General features: G+C 46.6%; 1 protein-coding gene across 6 annotated transcripts in view; it reads left to right on the plus strand.

Annotated features, from left to right (window-relative positions):
- Nucleotides 1–21473, plus strand: part of SIPA1L2 (signal induced proliferation associated 1 like 2) — a 223197-nt gene that overhangs the window by 17034 nt on the left and 184690 nt on the right. The gene's annotated exons all lie outside the window — the stretch shown is intronic.

Raw genomic sequence — 21473 nt, forward strand, 5'->3', positions numbered from 1 at the left:
CTATAGCCATCAAGACTTTTTTTTTTTTTTCCTTTACATGTAATATTTTTTCTTTAAATGTAGTATTAAAGGTCTTATGCAAATATTAATATTTTCAGTAACACGTTTTGGAGTGGAGACATTGTGACTCCAGTGCTGCTGCTGACCATCCCACTCCTTCTGGTAGACAAGTCCAAGGTCACAGAGCATCCACAGCCCTCTGTGCCTTGGGCCTATTGTTAGACCGTATAGAATTTTTCAAAAAATGCATTTTTGAAATGTGAGTGAAGGTCGCTATGTGGACAGAGCCGATTCCCCACCCCACCCTCTTGCCCCACTGTATTGCCTTTATTCTGTTTCATTTTATATATTCACTTTATTTTACTTTTATCAGGCACCTGCCCTGGCCTTCTGTTGAATTCAGAGTTAGGGAGAGAGATTGAAATGGTGCTTCCTCTCAGCCCCGAGAGGAATAAAACAATATTTTATTGTTTACCAAGATCTCTTAGTATAATCTCTCGGGTATTTCATGAAACAAAAACTGGAAAAATTAGCAAGGATGTTACCTCCCTTACGTCTTCGATTACAATTACACGCATAACTTTGTTCTACAATCATAACCAAGTAACAGTTATCAGTAAAAGAGCAGTTCCTCATAGTAAATGCTCATAACACATTTGTAACAAATACCACATATATCAGTGCAGTTGACCCTTGGACACCGTGGGGGTTGGGGGCGCTGACCCCCCCACACAGTCGAAAATCCTCATGTAACTTTTAACTCCCCAGAACTTAACTACTAATGGCTTACTGTGGACCAGAAGCCTTACCGATGACGATTAACACTTACTTTGTATGTTATGTGCATCACATACGGTATTCCTACAGTAAAGCTAGAGAAAGAAAATGAAATTAAGAAAGTCATAAGGAAGAGAAAGTAGGTTTTCAGTACTGTACCGTATTGGAAAAAATCTGCATAGAAGTGGACCCACGCAGTTCGAATCTGTGCTGTTCAATGGTCAACTATTTTTAGAGATCTTGATGTGATAAATGAGCTTGCCTGCTCCTTGCTTATTAATTTCTCTAATCAGGGACAGATTGATGGTGTCTGTTTGCGGGGGATTATATGTGTCTAGATAGTTTCTATGTTTTGTTTTAACCACACTCATTATAGAGAGACCCTTTGACATGAAGTACTTTGATGGAAATGGAAGAAGAGATTTTAAAGTACATTTGGCAAGTTCAATTTATATAGCATTTTACGCTTTTATCTGAAAATCAACAAATGATGTATTTCCAACTTGATCTTTGATTTGTCATTGGGGGCCAGGTCAGAAAACTTCTTCTGTAAAGTAGTAGACCATTTGTCTTTTGATGAACAAAAAGGATTTTGTGTACTTTTGTGTTATATTTGACAACATCATAATACTGTCCTGATCAGGATTAGTCACGTGACTTAACGTGTTCAACAATTTTCGAACTGGTTTCCAGGAGGTTTGATGTGGGTGATTATCCTGACTTAGCTTTCAGAGAAACTAGATTAAAATTGTGGAATACAAACCATTAGAAAAGAAGTTCCTGTGTGTGTGTGTGTGTGTGTGTGTGTGTGTGTGTGTATGTATGAAAACAGCTGCCTCTTCTTTAAGTTGGGGTGTGGATTAGTGTTAAATAATGTGTTTGATGTCATGAAGACTGATCTGTAGCGAGGAGGTAGCTACTAGTGGATAGGGAAGTTCTTACAGAATTTATTTAAAAAAAAAATTTTTTTTAATGTTTATTTTTGAGAGAGACAGCGCATGAGCTGGGGAGGGGCATAGAGCGAGAGGGAGACACAGAATCTGAAGCAGGCTCCAGGCTCCAAGCTGTCAGCACAGAGCCCGATGTGGGGCTCCAACTCACGACGTGTGAGATTGTGACCTGAGCCGAAGTCAGACCCTTAACCGACTGAGCCACCCAGGCGCCCCTGTGTTTATTTACCTTAAAAGAGAGTGTGTGTGCACACACACGTGTGAGTGGGGGAGGAGCAGAGAGAGAGGGAGAGAGAAAATCCCAAGCAGGCTCTACGCTCAGTGCGGAGCCCGACATGGGGCTCGATCCTACTATCATGACATCATGACCTGAGCTGAAATCAAGGAGTTGTAAGCTTAACCAACTGAACCACCCAGGGGCTCCTATATATTTTTATTAAGAGGAGGACCCCGTACATGTAAATGGTTAAGGGCTGTGCTAAGGAGGAAGGGATCTACCCGAGGAAGGGATGATACTGAAAATTGATCCCCTGATCCCCACGCCTGGGGATCCCCACGCCTGGGGATCCCCACGCCTGGGGATCCCCACGCCTGGGGATCCCCACGCCTGGGGATCCCCACGCCTGGGGATCCCCACGCCTGGGGATCCCAGCCTATGTTTTATTTGTGTTATTTCAAAGTCACTCGTACCTATGGCAGGTGGTCTGTCTTCTGCAGCAGGGTCCCCACTAGATGGGCATTTGTTCCCTGGGGAGAAGGTGGACCTCCGGGTTCTCTGTCCGTTTCCCTCAAGAGGCGGAAGATGGATGGTGTACGGGTGGGAGGGAACATGACCCAGCAACCCTGCACCTGTGCCCGAACACTTTCAGTGAAGCAGCTCTTCCGAGGCCCCGGGTCAAAGATTAATGGAGTAGAAGCAAAGAAGGGACAGTGAAGTTTTCCTTAACCTGAAGTTTTCCTTAACCTTCTGTACTGCGAGCCCTGCTTCCCACGATTTCTAGGGTAAGCTCTGTGCAACCTTTAATAAAGAAGAGGCTAATAATTGGGTGGGGATATAGGGTGGGGAATTCAGCCCAACAAAAAAAACCACAATTGGTGCAAAAGATTTATGTATAAGGATCCTCAAAGCAGTATTAGTTATGATGTGAAAAACTGGAAAAATACTGGCTGTAAAGCATTAAATGATGATTCTCCATATGATCAAGTAATTTAAATCAATTAAATATCTTGTTTTATAGGGCCATTTAATGACGTGGGAAAATGTGCACAGAATATTAAGTGAAAACATTTTCTTGCTAAGCAGTATATATAATGGATCCCAGTTTTGCAGGAAAATTAAATATGCATATGCATTCTCAGAACAAGGATACATTAAAGAATTTACAGTGGTTATTACTTGTGGTTATGTGTAATTATCATTTTCTTTCCGCGTTTGTTTTCCAGTTTTTCTAAAATGAACATATTAATTTTGTGAGAGGAAAAAACATAGCATTAAAGTATTTGAATTCTGTGACTCCGTTATATGTATCCTTAAAAAAAAGTGGTTTGTGTCAATAAAGTTTCCTGGTTCAGTGTAGTGTGGATTTATTTTATTACATAATCTTGATTTGTTCTTTTGAGTATAATTAAAAGAGGTATTTAAGGCCCAGAATTAGCAAATATTTATTAGGTACTTACTATGTATTCTAAACCTACTTATCAGAAAGCACCTACAATCTGAGGTTAGTATCATGTAGGCAGATCTCCTTTGAAAACTGTTACTTGGCTGATACTATATGTTGAGTTTAAGCACTATATATTTTTAACCTTTTGACTACCTTCTTTCGTTTAAACTTGTTACATAGGAGAAAATACATGTATGTATACCATAAAGGCATTAAATCAACCTACTTTCAGGAGATTGATTTTTTTACTATTAATAATACATTTTATTGGTAAGGCACTGAATGCTTTTATTTATTTATTTATTTATAATTGTTTTTAATGTTTATTTATTTTTGAGGGAGAGAGAGACAGAGTGAGAGCGGGGGAGGGACAGAGAGAGAGAGGGAGACACAGAATCCGAAGGAGGCTCCAGGCTCCGAGCTGTCGGCACAGAGCCCGACGCGGGCCTCGAACTCAAGAACCGTGAGATCATGACCTGAGCCGAAGTCGGATGCTTAACCGACGGAGCCACCCAGGTGCCCCGGCACTGAATGCTTTTATATACATTATTTTGTTGAATCCTCATAGCTAGTATTCCTGGCCAATGAGGACTTCTTTCGTAGTGGGGCTAAGAATTAAGTTAGAGACTTCGGCATTTACTCTCAAATTACCGTTGTCGCTCTTTGCTTATCTTTGAGAGCAGAGATACCTTGATTCGGATAACATCCATGTGTTTTTGGCAGTGTCATTGCCAGCCCTTTGATACTGGGCTTTTTGACATTTACATTAAAAATAAAAATTAGCTAATTTGTAAGTTATAAGGTCTCAAAAAGTAGTTCATTCTTCTTTCACGCTTGTTAATGCTTCTATTAAAATTCCGGAATGGCTTATTAAATTAAGTGCAGTGTCAAAGGCTAATTGTCTCTCCGTGAATTATCTACATGACTTATGAAAGCACGATTTAAGAATTATGTTTGAATAGCAAGTCTGAAGTCAGTTTTTAGTATCTATCAAACTGTAACGATCGTGGATGAAAAGTATTAATAGATGATGAAGTCCATGCCTGTGCTACAAAAGACGCCTCTAAAATATATCCAGCGTTAATGTCCTTGAAATCGCTTGCCCTTCTTAGCATCACATGTCTGAGGCACAAACGGGTGGTCTGAATGTCTCCCGCAGCACGGCCTGATGGACCAGAAAGCCGTGACAGCGTCTGTGGCGACAGCTAGCGTTCCGGTGGGGGTTCGGGCACTGTGGTGACCTAGGCTTTGACTGTGACTGAGCACTGCGCTTCCTTGGGCAAGTGGTACCTCGGTTTGCACAACTCAGAATGGGGATGTGAGGCCTGCTGTGGAAGATGGTTGTGAGCTCACGGAGGGCGCTCGTACGAGTGCTTTGCCTGCTACTGGCACGTGTAAGTGCTCAGCGTCTCCCGGTTACTGTTCCTCGTGTGCGTTATTTGAGCATCGAGCACGTGCTACAGGAGCCCATGCCTGTGCTTACGCTCAGGGAGAGAAGACAGCTGGAAAAGAAAGGAATACGACTGCCTAGAGAAGCTGAGGGAGTTTTGAATGAATACGGCTATTTTTTTAAAAGTCAGAACGCGAAGGAAATCAAGTTTTAAGCCGAGGGTTAATATTCCTCTCGTTAGTGATAATGAGAGTCGGAAACAAAGTTGATTTGAAAACAGTTGGTTTGGATTCTTGCAAAGGAGGTGCCCTCCATGCTGGACAACCTGCTGGGATCCTTTGAAGATAAGAGTCCGGGTGTGCTGGGTCTTTCTGCCTGCTGGACTCGGCCCCTGGGGTGGGATCAGCTCCATTTGTTTGAAAAAGTGCCACCAACTGGTATTAAAGGAGATAGTTGCGGTGACAGGTAGGTGTAGGATGACAAAAGAGAGACTTTAAAAAAAAAAATTTTTTTTTAACATTTATTTATTATTGAGAGACAGAGACAGAGCATGAGGAGGGGAGGGGCAGAGAGAGGAGGAGACACAGAATCCGAAACAGGCTCCTGACTGAGCTGTCAGCACAGAGCCCGACGCGGGGCTTGAACCCACGAACTGTGAGATCATGACCTGAGCCGAAGTCAGATGCTTAACTGACTGAGCCACCCAGGCGCCCCCAAAAGAGAGACTTTGTAAAGCAGACTGGGCACGTATCATGTTTGTTCCCATTAAACTTCCTGATCTTGACTTCGGAAGTTGAAAGGTGTTTATTTTTATTATTATTATTTTTTTGCTAGATACCCTTTTACTTCGAACCTTCCTGATAGTTTCTGTTGGGGCCCAGAGAAAGAAATGACCTTGGTAAAGACTTGCAGCGGGTGTGGTCTTGTAGCTGGTGTCGGAGCAGGGCCTGAGTGCCTCATCACTGAGCGAGAGGAGACTGCCCGACTCTTGCTGTGCCCCCAGCACCCAGCAGTGCGCTCATCCCTTAGCACTCTGCGGTTCCTGGTCTTGTGAATCCTCCCGCTGGCCCCAGTCCCCGTCCTTTGTGACTTGCCCTCCTTGTGACCATGTCGAGTACTAACCCCCCCTGCCCCCCTTCTCTCTCCCCTCCGCTTCTGTGCACCACTCTCTCGCATGCTGTGACTGCCTTTGGACATTTCTTCTCTGCCGTGGCTGGCCTCTCCTTCCTGAATACCTTCGAGGTGTTGGGGTCCCTTCTGTTTGCTCTCGCTCTGGGTGATCCTACCCTCCTAAGTGGCTTGTTTCACTACCTCTGTGATGGTGACCTCCAAATCTTTACCTGTCTGACCTTTTTTCCACCCACCTTCTAGCCATCTTCTGGGTATTCTTTATTTAATTTAATTTAATTTATTTTATTGTATTTTTTGAGAGAGAAACACATAGCACGAGCAGGGGAGGGGCAGAGAGAGAGGGAGCCACAGAACCTGAAACAGGCTCCAGACTCTGTGTTGTCAGCACAGAGCCTGATGCGGGGCTCCCACTCGTGAACCGTGAAACCGTCGACCTGAGCCGAAGTTGGACGCTTCACCGACTGAGCCACCCAAGCGCCCCTGGGTATTCTTGATACATTTCAAAGAAGTGAGTCCATTTTGGATCGATGATCTTCCCCCACAAATGTCTCTTACCCTCTTTTCCCCTTTGTACCAAGCTATCACATGGACCTAGTCCGCGGGTTAGACAAAGCTTGGTGTCCTCCTTAACTCAGTCCTAATGCCACATCTGTCCACTTGTATGCCAGCATCTACTAGTTGGTGCTTCAGAAATCTTTTTAAAAATAAATAAATAATTAATTAATTTTGAGCGCGAGGGAGGGAGTGACGGGGGGGGGGGGGGGGGGGGGAGAATCCCAGGCAGGCTCCACACTGTCAACACAGGGTCCAACGTGGGGCTTGAGCTCACCCATGATCCTGGAATCTGACCTGACCTGAAATCAAGAGTAAGACACTTAACCGACTGAGCCACCGAGGCGCCCCCAGAAATCCCTCTTGAATCTTTTCCCCCCCTGTTCCTGCCACACATCAGGACATACCATCCTGTGAACTTAAAACCGCTCCCTAGCCTGTGGGTCCAGTAGGGTAGCCACCGGCCTGCATGTGGCAATGTAAATTTAAATGAGGGAAAATTAAATACAAAGAAAAGTTCACCTCCTCAGTCTCATGAGCTGCATTTCAGGTGTTCGGCAGCCGCCTGGAACGTTGTCCTCGCTGACGGGACAGATGGAACATTCCCATCACTACAGAAGGTTCTGTGGGACATCGCTGCCTAGCTGACCTGCCTGCTCCCAGCTTCTCATTCTCTCCGGCTCATCCTATTGCTGTCAGCATTTTCTCCATAGAAGCAGCGATTTAGTTAAAACCTTCTCTTGGGTGTGTGGATAAAATCTGAGCCCCTCTGCAGGGCACGCAAGCTCTCCACTGCCTCAGTCCTCTCTCCGGGCTGGAAACTCCTGCCCCTGGCCCCCTTATGTGCATCCCTGGCTTTGCTGTTCTCTCCTTTCCCAGGGCTCCTCTCTGCTTGGAATGCCCTCCCCCTCCTCCTTGTCCTTTTCATAGACTTTCCCTGCACCACTTCTGTCTCCGGTAGTGACATTCCTCATGGCCTTGAGGAATGCTTACTGCTCTGGCCGCCATGTGAGGGGGTGTCTGGGGCGTTTTCAAATTTTTTGTCCTTATGTCCTCTGAGAGAACTTAAAAGTTTTTTTTAATGTTTATTTTTGAGAAAGAGAGAGAGACAGAGGCAGACAGACCATGAGTGGGGGAGGGGCAGAGAGCGAGGGAGACAGAATCTAAAGCGGACTCCAGGCTCTGAGCTGTCAGCACAGAGCCTGATGCGGGGCTTGAACTCACAGACGGTAAGATCATGACCTGAGCCAAAGTCGGACGCCTAACCCACTGAGTCACCCAGGCACCCCTGGAAGAACTTTTAAAAAACTTTGGCGTCTCCACTGAGGGTTGATGGGGGGTGGGAGGGAGAGGAGGGTGGGTGATGGGCACTGAGGAGGGCACCTGTTGGGATGAGCACTGGGTGTTATATGGAAACCAATTTGACAATAAATTTCATATTAAAAAAAAATAAAAAGAGATGTGAACCGAAAAACCAAAAAAACTACATAGTCTCTCCCATGTTTTTAAGTTCACACCCAACAATTTGGTCACAAGGTCAAATGATTTATTTTTGGTAATGGGAAGTGTGAGGTATTAAACATCTTAAACAGTGAAACTAATACGAGGGTTGTCTTAGTTGAAATAGAGTTTTTGACAGTATAGTTTGAGAGAATCAATTCTAACTTCCTGATTGAAAAATACAGAATTCAAGTAAATTCGTCATCTGAGGAGTTTCCCTAACATGGCTTGAACGTTTTGGCACTGGGGGGGGGAAATTTCCAGTTCATGTTTAAGAGAATCCATACCACTAATCTATATTTCTTCATTTTTTTTTCCCCCCTGGGTCAGATGGGTCAGAGTTTCCCCTTAGCAGAAATATGTTTAAGGCGCTTAAAACCAGGAAGCATTATGAATTTAAAGGGTCATGATTAATTAGCAAAGACATCTTCCCCGATGATCACATTTTGAATTATCCCTTTGGCGCCCTAGGGGTTGGCGTTTGAACTTTGGGACCATGCACCACGTTAAGATTTCGGGAGACAGCAGCTGTTGGGAAAACAGAAATACCCATCCGTTTTCGGGAAGAGTGCATGGAAGGTGAGGGTCTAGAGACAGATTCCTTATCCACCCTCTGCCTATTAACTATTCCTGGACTCCTGGGAGAATCTTAGGGCCCTGGGGGCTGCATGCCTCATTGTCTGCCCCAGGGCCCAGCCTGGCCATACATTTGAGGCCTGGAGAGTAGATCTGTCTCCTGCTGTTAGCTCACTCCCCCTCCCCATGGTTCACCTCCTTTTCCGGAGATGCAGTGGGGGAGTGCTGCAGAAACCCCCCCTCATCCTATGGGCTTGTCCACCGCTGGCCGCAGGAAGCAGGTTACTTACAATATGCTAGACTAGAAGTAGCTTTGTCATGGGAAACAATAGCTGTGTTTATGGCTCCTTGGCTGGATTTTATCAAGCCTTATATAACCAGCTTTCTAGGCGAGTGGAGATGGTATATATGTCTCCCCTGGCATTGCCTGCACGACGGTAGTGTGCGTGTCCCGAGGCTTCCGTTTCTTCCTCAGGTGACCCCCGGCCTCTTGCACTGGAGCGGAGGTACTGTGTATGCAGAGTTCAGGATCAGCCTGCTTCCTCCCCGGCTCTCGCAGAGATAGGCCACTTGTGTCATCCACCAGGCACACTCTTTAATTCAGGCTGTCATCTCTTTTGGGAAATTATATAAACAGATACCTTCAGGCATAAAGAAGAAGCCACTCTCAGACAGCAGTACTTTGGTCCTCAGTCAGCCCAGCAGCCCATTCTCTCATCCCTTCACGTACCTCACCCCTGCTTTGCAGGGCCTAAGGCGTTTGCCCCCGATCAGGCAGCGTGCCCTTACAAGCTCGAAGTAACCAGAAGATATTAGACATGCTTGATTGAAAATAAAGGGAGGGTTGACTTTGGCTGTAACTTTTAAGGGAGAGTGACTGGGGAAATAAATTGATTTTGTGTAGTTTTTATTCAAAATGCGCTTTCTGATTCTGCTTAATACAGCACCGCGCCGATATGCAAAGAAATGATTTTTCTTGTTGTTGTTAACTGTCACCAGTACTGCCCCTTCCTTTGAAAAGTTGAAGTGGCTGTCATGTTTATAGCTCCTTCCAGAGCTGAGCTTAAACTTCTCAAGCATCCCTGGCAAGCACCCAGCAAAGCCCAAGGTCTTGCTTTCTGAGCCGGTTCAGGGCCAAGGGGGCCCCTCAGATGGCGGTAAACTCCAGTGTGGACTCTTGCCCATGGTTCGCTGGGAGCCCAGCCTGTGTGCGAGCAAAGCCCACATGTTTGCTTTCTCATCGCAAGTACATTAGTTGCTAATTTTTCATCTGATAAGTCTGAGTAGCACACATTGAGGAAGGTGCTTCTTATCTTGGACCAGAGATGCCTAGGGTAGATAGGTGATTGATGAATGGTTTGCGGAGGATGTGATATGTTTCTGCACAGCCTGCCGGGAGTGGGTTGTGGCCTTCTTCCCACCTGGCAGCGTGGGATTCTGGTCCTGATGGTGGGCGCTCACAGGCCTCAGGCAAATCTGCTTTTCCCGGCTCTGGTCACATCTGCCGGAGGGGACACGGGAGGGGGACTGTCCCAGATCTCAACGGAGGCAGTTCTCCTACCGTGGGCGGCCACCCTTGCTGAACCCCTGGGGGCCAACAAGGCTGTTTCAGGCGGCTGCGCCACGCGGGGTGGGCACACGTGGGCGCACAGCATGGACGTGTGGGTTTCTCCAGAATTGGCAACGTGTTTGGATCTGACAGTTTACAGAAGCTGGTGCAACTTCCTTGCAACAGGTAAAAATGTGCCCTTGGCCAAAATTCTTACTCGGCAGGCAGCGCTTTGCTGAAAAGCTGTTGACATTCTATTACCCTGAATCCACCTGCCAAGTGGTATAGTTAGTGGGGGATACGCGGGGTCAGGAAGCAGCCATTGGAGGAGGCCCACCGCGGGGCTCCCTGAGCCGGTCCTGGCTTCGGCAGGACAGGAGCTTGGCCGCAGCTGCCGTGTCCCCAGATGAGGAGCAGTGGCTTTGTTGTTTATTTTTAAAAAGCAGAATGTGACCCGAGTCCAGGACCCCCACGCCCACTCTGTCGGGGTCCAGGTTTTGAAGCGTGTGACAGGTTGCTGTTCACCCAGTGACTACTCACTGTTTGCTAAGGCAAGTGATGTCAACTGAATCGAACGCATTCCAGGCCATGGGGGAAATTGCTTGATCAGCAACTGTTGAAGTCCATTTAAATGAACAAGCCAAGGGGCGCCTGGGTGGCTCAGTCGGTGAAGCGTCCGACTTCAGCTCAGGTCATGATCTCGCGGTCCGTGAGTTCAAGCCCCGCGTCGGGCTCTGGGCTGATGGCTCAGAGCCTGGAGCCTGCTTCTGATTCTGTGTCTCCCTCTCTCTCTGCCCCTCCCCTGTTCATGCTCTGTCTCTCTCTGTCTCAAAAATAAATAAACGTTAAAAATTTAAAAAAAAAAAAATAAATGAACAAGCCAAAAACCCCAAAGTTGGGAAGTCTGTGATTTTGTGTGTTAGATAATGCAGCGGCCAGCCTGCAGTCCGAGAGAATAAGCTTGTTTCATGGGGAGGGAGGCACGTCTCTAGGACTCGTGCCCCAAGGCTGGGGCGAGTTCCAGAGTTGAGGGGCGTCTGAGGCCTATTTGTCTGGGTTCATCTCTGTCTGGCTCCCCAGTCTCTGATGAACCAAAGGGAAACAGGTGTCTTTGGAGTTGGACACGAGCTATCTTTTAAAGGAACATTGACCAAACAGAGCAGGCTTGACTTTGGGAGCCGGAATCATGGACGAGCTCACGGCCAGGTGAGGGGGTGAAGGGGCAGATAGTTATCTGCAAGCTGTCAGCAGCCTGCGGCTCACGTGCAGGTATACCTCGCTTTAGGAAAACCAATACGTAAAGATCTTCATGCAGAAAACCTGTTTTTTAAAATGAGGCATTTAGGGGTGCCCGGGTAGCTCGGTCGGTTAAACATCTGAGTTCGGCTCAGGTCATGATCTCACAGTTCGTGACTTTGAGCCCCACATCGGGCTCTGTGCTGACAGCTCAGAGCCTGGAGCCTGTTTTTCTGTGTCTCCCTCTCTCTCTCTGCCCCTCCCCCACTTGCGCTCTGTCTCTCAAAAAGAAATAAACATGAAAAAAATAAATAAAATGGGGTATTTATTTGCATTGCAAAAGTTGTTTCTGATGCATCGGACTCAGCCTTGCCAAAAGGAATTCACGTTTGGGCTTCCGATTCCACCTCTGAAATGTCTGGTCTCCACAGTAGTCTGAGCGATTAGACTCCCAGATCAGATCTTGTCATTTCTTTAGGCTGGAGTCCAGGCACCCGTTGCCACCAGACAGGGGACTGTTGCCTGGCTTCTGCCGGATCCACTGTCCCCACCTTGTGCCTTCCCTTCCCCCGTCCAGACCGTGTCTGCAGTGCGTCTTCCCCGGGGGCAGCTGTGCCACCTGCCATCTGTCCTCCAGGCCCGGCCACCCCACGCTCGCTTGGCCAGCGCTGCTCCTCCTTCAGCTCTCAACTCGGACACCAGTGCTGAGAACACCCTCCTGACCTCCTCTCCCCGGTTCTGGACTCAGCTCCCCACTCCCCGATCATCCGGGTCTTTTCCTCCAGGCACTTAGTACAGCCGCCAGTACCCCCGCCGTGGAATCCCTCCCGTCCCAGTCAGGCCACGTGCTCTGGGGGAGGGGGGTGGTGGTGGTGGAGACCAAGCGACTGTCTTACCTTTGGTGCCTCAGTTTCCAGCATGTTCTTAGACGTGATGGGCGGTCAGCACATTTTTGTAGGTTGAATGAGGGTAAGAGTATTTCTTTTAAATCGCGACTGTTTCTAATGTACTTTAATAGCCGACTTTCAGATAAACCATCTGCCGGAAGCTGAGCCATCCCAGCCTGAGTGGCAGGACCCGGGCTGTGGGCGGATTGGTGACCGCCCGACAGGGAAGCGTCTTGTACTCCCGCTTTTAGGTAATTCGGCCTTAAAACTACCTGGGGTATTGTCTGCTGGGGAATGGCCCTCGGCAGGCCCCCTGGGAAAAGAACCATTCGGGAAGAAAATAAGGTTCCGCAAGAAATTGTGCGGCCTTACGTTTAGCCCTTGCCATCCCCTATGGCGACTCCTCTGCTTACAGGAAGGATAGCCTCATGCGTTTGCCAGCAAAGGAGGCCAATAAAGGAGAGACATACGGATTTGAAAGCCCCAGTCCGGCAACTAAGGAGTGTATCTCTGGGCACAGGTGACGTCAACCCCTAGGCCCCCCCGGCCCCCCCGGAGGCATTCCAGATGATGACTGAACCTAGTCGGTTAAGGTACAGAATGGTTCATTGGTTCCTAGGTGCATTGTCTCTCTGAGAATGCATGGGGCATGGGTTTCTAAAGCTTTTTCGGCCCCTTCCTGGCACCTCGGACGGAGGCAAACGCATTGTTCTTCTGGCCTCATGTGGTTAGGAGGTCATGTCCCTGTAACTGTTCCACTTGAGGTGTTGAGAAATGGAGGGCCTTTCATGCGAACAGCAAAGCAAACGCTTTATAGACTATAGATAATTATAGACAAACGCGGGTGCATAATGGAATAATGTAAGAAATTAATCAATAGTCAAAGGGTATGCGGGAACATTACGAGAAAATCGCCACGGCATTTCTTAAAGGTTGATTACACATAGGAACATTTTCGAAGTTAGGTGTTGTTAGAAAAACGTCGATGACGTATGCCGCAAGGAGATCACTAGCAAATATAATGCCACGTTTGCTGCAACAGATCAGCCAGTTCAACACACTGCTGTTGTCCGGGTCCATTTTTATTTTAGTTTCAGTTTCTTATTTTAGTTTTTTATTTTTAGTTTTTTTTATTTTCGTTTTGTTTTATTTTCACCGACGCCGTCGGTCCTTCGGGAACCCCTGGACCTGTTGGAGCTGGACTCCGGCAACCATCCGTGCAGCAAACGCGGGTATCCTAGTTAGCAGGGTGGGGAACGCGGACGGTGGTGGTATAGACACTACGTTTCAATGGTAGCTGCACTCACAGACCCTGGAATAGGAGACGGCGCTGTCCTTTTGGGAAGTGAAATTCTCACGAACCGTAGCCTTCGTACTACTACTCTTCTCTCTAGTGCTTGTTTTAATATGAAATTTAATCCTATTTGGAGTGTTAAATACATTATTAAATACTATAAATATGAAATTCAATAATAATAAACTGTTGCCCGACTTCGGCTCAGGTCACGATCTCGCGGTCCGTGAGTTCGAGCCCCGCGTCGGGCTCTGGGCTGATGGCTCAGAGCCTGGAGCCTGCTTCCAATTCTGTGTCTCCCTCTCTCTCTGCCCCTCCCCCGTTCATGCTCTGTCTCTCTCCGTCTCAAACATAAATAAACGTTAAAAAAAAAATTAAAAAAAAAATAATAATAAACTGTTGCCTCTCCAGATAGACCATGCCTTTATAGCTATTTTGTTGGATTCAAGTGGAGCCCCCTATCCTTTCTCCATACGAATACGGGTATTTTAGAATATATTAGTTGACCAAAAGAAAAAAAAAAAAGCAAACAGGCAATATTTTAGTAGTTTTTTTTTTCTGGAACGAATTCTATTTCATGTTAGCACATTGGAATTCAGATTCTTTTCATATTAGCACAGGTACGTTTCAGTGACCAGAAAATGATGTTAGGATCCTTCCTCGTGTGTGATTGGGGGCCCAGCTGTGCTATGCTTTGGGCCCTCGCTTTGAGGTTTTTCAGCAAGTTGCAAACCAGTGGCACTGTCCCATTTGGAATTTGTCGCGCATGTGGGAAACCCACAGGGCAGTTTTCCTGTGACCACGTGAACCCTGGAAGACTCTTACCGAATGTTCCAGGGCTGCCCGAATTGAGTATTCGTAGAACCGCTTCACGGTGAGCCCACCCACTTGCTGGAATCTGAGTTGCCTTGAAGGAAGTCTTTTCTCTCCTGCCCTTCCTCTGCATCTCGCCAGCATACCCCGCTGCCCCGCCACCCCCAGCTTCAGACCTGCTGTTAACTTTCGTTAGAAGGGTCTGAAGGCATCCTTAGTGAATGAGAGCAGTTCTGCAGGCAGCAAGGGAAGCCACTCACCTCTTCCCCGGCAGTGGAACTTTCCAGGTAATTGTCAGCCATCGTGGAAGACCGGATTCCTACGTGTTCTGACCTAGTTACCATTTGATTTGCAAGTGTTTATGGACCCAGTCGATCGTCTAAGCAAGCACTGAATGATGATTTCATAACGAAAGTAGGAACGTTTTTCCCTTTTGAAATTTTTAATGGAATCAAGCTCACATTTCGTATGTCTCCAAAAGTCAGGTTTTTTTCTTTTCTGAAAGAGAATATTGACGGGACAAAAATGGTCATTTGCTGCAAAGACTCTAACTCTAAGGATACGTGGAAGTCTACACATAGTCTCCCCCCCACCCCCACCCCCACTTCCTGAAAGTTAATTTAGACAGTTTCTATGAAAGTCAGGATTTTGAAAACCCCTATTGTTGGAGGAAGTACAAAAGATGACTTTGCAGACCTCGTCTCAAGCCCAGTCTGAGACTCAAGCCCAGTCTGAGCTGGATGGAATGAGATTAGTGCGCTGGGATAGAGTGTCCAGTCCCCAGGCCTTCTGTCCTTTGTGATGACGGTGACAGCTGAAAAGAATCAGGGTCCGCCCAGTGACAGCAGTGGCCTTGCAGCACAAAGACTGGGGTGCCTCTGACCTTCGCCTGTCCTTGCTCCTTGCTCTCCTTCACAGGGGGACTGGGAGGTGCAGGGAGGTTTTGTCGGGTTGAAACTTTTTGCTAGACCTTTCATTGTAATCAGCCACTCAGACTTTCACATTTTTCTTCTTTACGTTTTTGTGTTGTTTTGTGTAGCCACTTTATTGAAGTAAGACCTTCCTCGCCCCAAAGCTTGGTGCTCTTTGGACTGGAAATTACATGAGGTGGGGGATAAGTCTTCTTTATATGAATGAAAAGAGAGTAGTTGACAGGAAAGACACTGCGACCCAGCGCCCCCCTGCCTAGCCAGGTGTAAATGACCTGATTCCTGCCAACGGTGTTGTAAGTGCTTAGTAGGAACCGGCTCCGATCACACGTTGGCTGTTCCTGATCTTCAGAATGAGTGCCTTCCCTGGAGTTCAAGAAGAGCCTTCTCAGACTTGTCTGCACACTGGGATCATGGTGGGGGAGGGGGGTTCTTGAAAGACTACACGTGCCCCGCCCCACCCCAGAGGTTCTGATCCAATAGGAGTGGGGCAGCCTGGGGGCGGGGACTTCCTGAAACTCTTCAGGTGATTCTGACACGTGGTGGTGGCCAGGACCTCCCCCCACCCCCCACCCCCCCCCACCTGTTCTGGGTCAGAGCCCTAGCCTCAAATCTGGAATCGGGGGCCCTGCTCTTCCCCCGCCGCTGAGCTTTTGGGGGGTTATTGGTACTCTTTCTGACTTCCGGGACTTGGAATTTTTAGTGAACTTAAATGGTGTTAGAAACAGCAGAGATTCTGACCAGATGTAAGAAAGAGTCTATTAAAGTTGGGAGACTCAGGCCATTTCACGTGGTTGACCTGGGAGAAGATTTCGTGAACGCTGAAGCGCACTGATGTTGCTAAACCCTTAAAGGGAAGAGTTAACAGCGAGGCTGGGAAAAGAGTCCCAACGGTTGCCTTTAGTGCTGGTTCAAGGTGTTTCTCCAGGGAGAGAACGAAGAGGGAACTCTCCGGAACAGAATTACACAGGCACAGTCGCTCCAGAAAGAGCTACTGGAATGGATGATTGGGAGCTTACAGTGAGGTTCGGGTGCGATCCCTACCCAGGCCCCTGTGGGTGTTAGTCATGTCTCCCTTGGTGCTGCATCCTTGGTCCTAGCCCCTCTGACTCAACTTCTCCTTGTGTTTTTACGCTCTTCCCAGGACCATCTGCTCGCTTTTTATTCATTCACACCCATGCCCTGCCCCCCCCCCCCCCCCCCCCATCACGGGCCTTAACCACCTACTAGCTCTGGCTACCTTTTCCTTTTCCCTCTCCATTGGTTCATGTTTTCTCTTCGCTTTTCCTGTTACGAGTTAGGTGGAACTGGAGTCATACCTCGCAAGTCTGTTTTAGCCCGGGGGGGGGGGGGGGGGGGGGTGGGGGGGGTGATGGAGTGAGGTCACTGAAAGATTGTGGGGGAGAGGGGCTTTGAGAAATCTTGGGGCTGGGACCAGTCTGCTGGTCGACAGGAGGCTAGAGGGTCAGAAGCCCGATCCACCGGCCAGAGGTCAAGGGGCGGCGGCTGAGTACCGCTGTCGGAGGGACCTGAGCCTGCCTGTGTGGGTTAGCACTGACCATGCAGAAAAAGAGCTAGTCCGTGCCTACCCAGGCAAGGTCTCTGCCCTCGTATCCACGGAGGAAAAAAAACATCCCTGGGGCCACGTTGTCCAACTACTTGCCTATTAGAAATCCACTTTTCTAAAGATCCTCATTATAGCTCTGTGACTATTGCTCATTTCACACAAGGACTTTTTTCTGTTTTTGTTTTTAATGGGATATCGTTATTTTATTCTCTGTGTTGCCGAGAATTTTTGTCTTTTCATTTTATTTTGACAACTTGTTGGAACATTCTTGCCACTTGGCTAACTTTTGAGATGCCTAGCAACGTTTTATAGATATTTTGGAATGTTTCCCTCTAATCATTTTGGTGAAACCACAATAAATCATTTTATGAAAAGCACCCTAGAGACAATAAATCTTTACGGAGAGTTATTTCAGAATTCCTTATTCTGTAGAACTATATATGCATTTAAACTTTTTATGTAATGTAGTCTTTGTGTCAGGCCCTAGAAAGGAACACCTCTAGTTAATATCTTGCTTACGTTCAAGAATATCTGGGAAAGTGGGTTGGTGTTGATCCACAGGCTGAATGCTAGCATCCTGTGGGCTGGTGGGGGCTGGCTCCTGGCTTCAGCCCCTGTCCCCGGCCACCACTAGGACTCTGTAAACATGGGCTATTAAACAAATGAGTATTTCTTGACTTTTGGGAGTATGACCAGCTAATGTAACATTTTAGAGGCATCTTTGTGGGGGAGTATTTAACTTTCAGAGAAAATCTCTTCTTGTTTTTCTTGGAAGTGTTGTTTTTTGTTAGGAGTGTGAGATAGGAGATGTCGTAATTTATGCAGCCCCGGGAGAGACGCATGTTTGGATTCATTTTGCAGCTGGTGTCTGAGTTTCCTAAGAAATTTGGATTTACCTGCATATGTCCGGCTGTGCAGTTGGGCTGCTGTTAAAACTAAGAATCTTGGGGCACCTGGGCGGCTCAGTCGGTTAAGCATCCGACTTCAGCTCCGGTCTTTCTCTCTTGGTTCTTGAGTTCGAGCCCCGGTCAGGGTCTGTGCTGATGGCTCAGAGCCTGGAGCCCACTTCAGATTCTATGTCTCCCTCTCCCTCTGCGCCCCCTCCGCCAGCCACCAAATAATAAAGCATTAAAAAAAAACAAACCTGAGAATCTTTTGCAGTGAAGGAGCAGATCTTCTTAGTTACTTATAACGATTTTGCCCCCTCTTCTGTTTTTCTAGTTGTGCAGAGGAAAGAAGGAGATGTGGGATTTAAGGAGAGAAAGGCATGTGTGCTCCAGGGTTCTTTCTCGTGTGGCGAACATATGGAAAGGGTACACCGACGTTTGACATATCGGTGCTCCTTTCTACTCGGTAGTAAGAAATTAGGCTCGTTGCTGGTTTTCTGAGGCCCTTAAGGAAAGGTTTTGGAAATTTTTTTTTTTTTTTTAATTCTGGAAAACTTACCAGTTTACCAAGTTTCTGGGTAACAATAAACCTTCCTTTCTTTGATGATTCAGGAAGTTTTGCTTAGCCCTTCTAATGCCTTTCAGGCCAGCAACGTGTAGACAGCTTGATACATCAGCTCTTGTTTGATTTTCCCAGATAAACCAGAAGTTATTTTGATTCAGTACCAGAAGTCACAATTTATAATAGGCTATGACTGTTTTTTTTTTTTTTTTTTGGACGTAAACATTTTAGGTGTCCATAGTTGTATCCCGAAATGAAGAACCTTTAAAACAAAACAAAACAAAACAAAGACAAGTGGCAGGTGGTCCCATTCAGATCTACCAGTTCGGATGTGTTTACCTCCGGAGATGGAGTGAACGTAATTGTATCTGGCAGATAGCAGAGTAAAATTGTCGTCATTGCTAATTATTCAGTGACTCCTATCTCTGCCGCTTCCCATTTTAATTCAGACAGTAAGTGTCTGCAAATGTCTGTGCTAAATATTCCTCTCGCTATCAGACAGCCTCTAACAGCGTGTGTGTGTGTGTGTGTGTGTGTCTAAGAATTGATAATTTTACATTCTTTCCCTTCCCTTTCTCTGGTGGTTTATTTTCCAGTAGTAGATTAGTAGAAATAGGTAATTCAGCCATCTTTCCCCCTGGTCCTGGTCGCCCCTTTGGGCATTGATTAGTGGGAAAGAAGGGACTAGGCTCAGCAGCGCTGAGCCTGCTGTCCTGTCTGGTCTGCCCGGAGCCCTGAGCGCCACCCCCACCCGGCCCACTGCCCCTCGCACCCTGGGCGGACCTGGGGCTGGAGGAAGAGGATAGCCTTCCATGCAGTCCTGATTAGTCCACACGTTACAGGACTGATTCCAGTGCCCCTGCTGACCCACGTGGAACATTTCAGTACTCCTTTTTTTTTTTAACCCCCCCCCCCCCCCGAAATATAAACAGTTGAGTTATTTTCCAGTTTGGTCAGGGAAGTAGAGAATCACGTGTGAAATATTTGTGTAACAGGCAGAGTTACTCATTTCTGTGTTACTAAGTCTTCCCGTTCAGATACACTTGCCCATTTTCTCATGATTCCCATTCGGGCCGATACCTTCACACCGGGGTGCTGGGGGCACGAAATAGGTCGGTGAGCCCTCTGCCCTGCTCCCCGGAAAACAAACCCACACTCTGAATGCACCACGTTCCGATTTACCAGCTTTTCTTCTCAGCAGCCCTGAACTTGCTCAAGGTTTGAAACCTTTTGTTTGTTCTAAACTATATGGAGGAAAGTCTGAGGAAGCACAGGCTTTCCTGTTGGTATTATGTGTGTTTGAAGTCGGTGGATTTCAGTTCTCTCTTTAGAGGATTGCTTCTCTAGCCAGTTGCCCCTTGTCTGTTGCATGTTAATGAATTTGCTGTTTGTACAGTGACTCTGGTTGGCTGGGCGTTGGAAGATCTCACTCTCCTTCACTGCAGGACCATTTTTTTTCTTTTTTTGTGTGTATGCTGGTGCAGGTGTAGGAGGAAGCCAGGGCTGACATGCTGTGTGGCAGGTCCTGTGGGCTGGCCCCAGGCCCTATCTTTCAGGATGTAGGTGAGGCTGGGGTCCCAAGGTGCATCTGATACCAGTCCTCGGTGTTTTTCCTCTGTGCCTTCCCTCTTTCCAGAAAAGAATGTGTATAACTCAAAATGTCTTTCTTCCTCCAGCAACCTTGTTAAATGTGGATGCTGTCGTAAAGTTTCTTTCTTTCCTTCTCTTTCTTCTTCCTCAGCATTTACACCGTGGCTTAATTTGTTTGCTTTTTCCAAACTGAGGTTGTGCTGAACACAGAGCCTTATTGAGTCTCACTGCTCAAGCCGGTGACACCCACATTTTAGAGAACTTAAGAAGGGCCGTAATGGGTATTCTTGAGATGAAATCCGGAGGCTTTGAATAGCATCCTCTTTTGCTGTGGAGTCTAAATCCTAGAGTTGCTGCAGGGACGTCCGCTTAGCTGTGCAAGTATTATTTCGGGAATTAGACCCTGTTTTCCCTTCTCTTAGATTTCCAGGCTTGCCCATCGGTAAGGCGAATTTGTTTTCTATTGTTCTTGTAAGGTCAAGCATGCGGCTTTTATGAATGAGCGTTTGTACATGAATGTACTTAGCAGTCTTCGGCTGGGTTCAGCACAACTGATTTATTCTAAGATTCGAGTGGTAAAGTTGTTGAAGTGACAGAGAATTGAGGGAAGATCTAAGGGAAGAGCATCAAAGCCTGTTATGCAGTGAAAAATAGGTCTTTGTCCACTTAAGCGTCTGACAACTGGCTTGTTTGTAAGTTATGCCAGGGATATTTTTAGAATTCAGGATCGCGTCTTTAGGCTTCCAATTATTTTGATTCCCCAAGAGACTCTAAAGGGCCCAAGAAAAGGAAGACTGGAGAAGGGACAATTTCTACAGAGATAAGCCCTACTGAATCTTACTATGGTAATTAATTGGCAGAAAATCAATAATTCAGTGAGAAGTCTCTCAGCCAATGGTGGCAAAAGACAATGTGGTGGATGTTAGTGAATTCGGGAGAGTGTACAAGTATCAGTGAGCTAATTGGGTGAATTTGCATACGGTGTTACCCTAACGTCACACGAGACCAGTCATTTGGGAAATCTGTAGAAGATTAATGGCGATCCACATGTTTAAATACCTTAACCATTTGTCTCTCCTTAAAGAGAGACCTCAGTGAATGTATATTTGGCTTAATGAATTAAGATGGGACTGTTTTTTGCATTGTCATCTGATGATTAAGAAATGTTAGCCCACCTGCTTTCTTTCTCAAATTTGTCTCCCTGTGGGAGTTACCATCTAAGTGTTCCTTTTTAAGGTGGTGATTCTCAAATATTTTCGTCTCGGGACTTTTGTACACACTTCAAAATTATCGAGGACTCCAGGGAGCTTTTGTTTATATGGCTGTATCCACTGATGTTTATCACATTAGAAATAAAAACCAAGAGATTAAAAAAAAAATCGTTATTGAGCAGAATTCACGTTAACATAAACAGCATTTTTTTTTTGTCAAAAGTCACCATTTTCCAAACCCAAACAAACCTAATTAAGAAGCGTTGTATGAATTTTTTATACCTTTCTATAAAAATGCCTTGAATATTGGGCATAACTGAAGACAGCTGGGTTCTCATTTTTGTGTCTGCATCCATTCTGCTGTGATACGTTCTTCCAGTTGCCACGTATGATGAAAATCCAGCCTCA

Source organism: Panthera leo, chromosome D2 (genome assembly GCF_018350215.1).
Source record: "Panthera leo isolate Ple1 chromosome D2, P.leo_Ple1_pat1.1, whole genome shotgun sequence".
Taxonomy (NCBI): Eukaryota; Metazoa; Chordata; class Mammalia; order Carnivora; family Felidae; genus Panthera; species Panthera leo.